Here is a 2,977-nt window from a genome sequence, read left to right on the forward strand (position 1 = left end):
TCATGACTATAGATCTTTCTATAGTCTTGACTATAGATCTTTCTATAGTCTTGACTATATATCTGTCTACAGTTTTGACATAGATCAGTCTATGGTCTTGACTATAGATCAGTCTATAGTCTTGACTATAGATCAGTTTAAAGTCTTAACTATAGATCAGTCTATAGTCTTGACTATAGATCATTCTATAGTCTTTAGTATAGATCATTCTATTGTCTTGACTATAGATCAGTATATAGTCTTGACTATAGATCAGTCTATAGTCTTGACTATAGATCAGTCTATAGTCTTGACTATAGATCAGTCTATGGTCTTGACTATAGATCAGTCTATGGTCTTGACTATAGATCAGTCTATAGTCTTGACTATAGATCAGTTTAATGTCTTGACTATAGATCATTCTATAGTCTTTAGTATAGATCATTCTATTGTCTTGACTATAGATCAGTCTATAGTCTTGACTATAGATCAGTCTATAGTCTTGACTATAGATCAGTCTATAGTCTTGACTATAGATGAGTCTATAGTCTTGACTATAGATCAGTCTATAGTCTTGACTATAGATCAGTCTATGATCTTGACTATAGATCAGTCTATGGTCTTGACTATAGATCAGTCTATAGTCTTGACTATAGATCAGTCTATAGTCAAGACTTTAAACTGATCTATAGTCAAGACTATAGTCTTTAGTATAGATCATTCTATTGTCTTGACTATGGATCAGTCTATGGTCTTGACTATAGAACAGTCTATGGTCTTGACTATATAACAGCCTATAGTCTTAACTATAGATCAGTCTATTGTCTTGACTATAGATTAGTCTATTCTGTTGACTATAGATCCGTCTATAGTCTTAACTATAGATCAGTCTATAGTCTTAAGTATAAATCAGTCTATAGTCTCTATCAAATATTTAAAAAAAATTGAAATAAAAATAATTTTTCTTAGTGTAAATGTGTTGGAATTTATGCGCTTATTACAAGTACTTTTGATTTTGTTTTTCTTCATCGTTTATTTTTTTTTTTGGTTTCTAACCGTAACTAATATTTAATTGCAAGTTCATAGGTAGAGATAATCAGCTCTTATTTTCTCGTCTCAGTCAAGTATTCAACCAACCGGTCGCCGGTTTGTCTTTTTAACTACGAATATATGAAGTCATTTAAGTTTCACTTGATTTGCATAGAAACGTTTGACGACCGACAGTGATGATGATAATGACGATGACGACAATGATGAACTGAACTGATACCGGAGAGTAGTAGCAACAATCTTTGTTTTGTGTTTTCCTTACATTTTATATCATAATCTGTTTCTTTCTTGTTACTTTTATAAAACAAAAAAAGATTTAAATGAAATTGTAAGTTTATCAAAAAAAAAAGGAAAAGCAAAAAAAAAAAAACAACAGCATCAGTAGTTGCTGTACAGAAAAAAAGAAATTAGTTAATTTAAATTTAATTAATGTTTTTTTTTTTTGTTTCGGGGGTGAAATTTCTTGTTTAATTACACAGTGTGGTTTTGCTTTGACCAGAAAAAAATCACTGAAAATCTTTTTGTAAAAACAAGGGAGATAAATTAAAAATCTGAACTTTTGCATCATTTATAAAACATACACATGTACGGAAACACTTTTACTTATGTATACGTTTAAAATTTGCATTTATACATTACAGCAAGTTCATTAAACTGCAATAAAAAGTTCAACTAAATGTTAAACAATTTTTGTGAAACATTTTTAATGAATGTTTCACTCAAAAAAGAAATGCAATACATTTATCATTTTTTCCAGCTTTTTATTTTTGAGTACTCTTTATGTCAGGTCCTTAAATTAACAAAAAATATATTGTTAGTAACGTATTGTATACAATGAGGGTGATGTATTTGGATAATTATAAAAGCATACTTTTTGGCTTAAAAGAAATTTCAATAGAGCGAGTTTTAATTAGAATCTGTAACAGTTTAACTAAGCGCGACACTTGTAAAAGTAATTGTTGTTATCTTTGCTAATTTGATTTAGAAAGTGAAACAACTTTGCTAATCAAACTTTTGAGAAAGATATTAAACATTTTGAAACAAAAGAAGGATAAGTATTATTTGTGATAGTCTACACCATAATCTAATTATTTAGTTAAAGAAGTGAAGCTATTTTTATCAAAAAATACTAAATATTTAAACATATACTAGCAAAAAATCTAAAGAGAATGGTTAAATCGACTTGTTTAAGCAAAGTGTTTTCTAACAAAAAGAACTGTTCTAATCATTAGCATTATCTATATTTAAAATACTTTTTTCATTTGATTAACAAAGACTCCATTTCAAATAAAGTATTTCGAAATTGTAGACATACAGCTTTGCTGATCTAATTTAAAACTTACAAGTAAACATGCATCTTTTCTTTTAAGTTCTTTCAAGCTTATCTTGTGCCCTAGTATTTGAATAATTAAGTTGTTGTTTTTTTTTTTTTTGAGAATAATAACGAAATATATCTGTCGGTCTTTATTTTTCTTACTTTTGCCGCATTTTAGAAACTTAATATGTATTTGTTCAATTTTTCGAAACAAGGTTGCATCATCGACCATCAACAGCATTAGCAATATGCATAGCATCAACTGACTCAGACTAGCAGTAGTAATTGTAACATCGAATGTAAAATGCAGAATAGCATACTAATAAAGAAACCCTGCAGTTTGCAGATCTACCTATAAGTTGTAGACTTTCCTATAAGATAGACTTAACACTTACTTTAGTTCAAGTTATAGTCGAACCAAACCGTAAACAGCAAACGGGAAAACCAAATAACTAACTATCTATCTATCTATCTATCTATCTATCTATCTATCTATCTATCTATCTATCTATCTATAAATCTATATATCTATATATCTATCTATCTATCTATCTATCTGTCTATCTATCTATCTATCTATCTATCTATCTATCTATCTATCTATCTATCTATCTATCTATCTATCTATCTATC

This window comes from Lucilia cuprina, chromosome 5 (genome assembly GCF_022045245.1).
Source record: "Lucilia cuprina isolate Lc7/37 chromosome 5, ASM2204524v1, whole genome shotgun sequence".
Classification (NCBI taxonomy): Eukaryota; Metazoa; Arthropoda; class Insecta; order Diptera; family Calliphoridae; genus Lucilia; species Lucilia cuprina.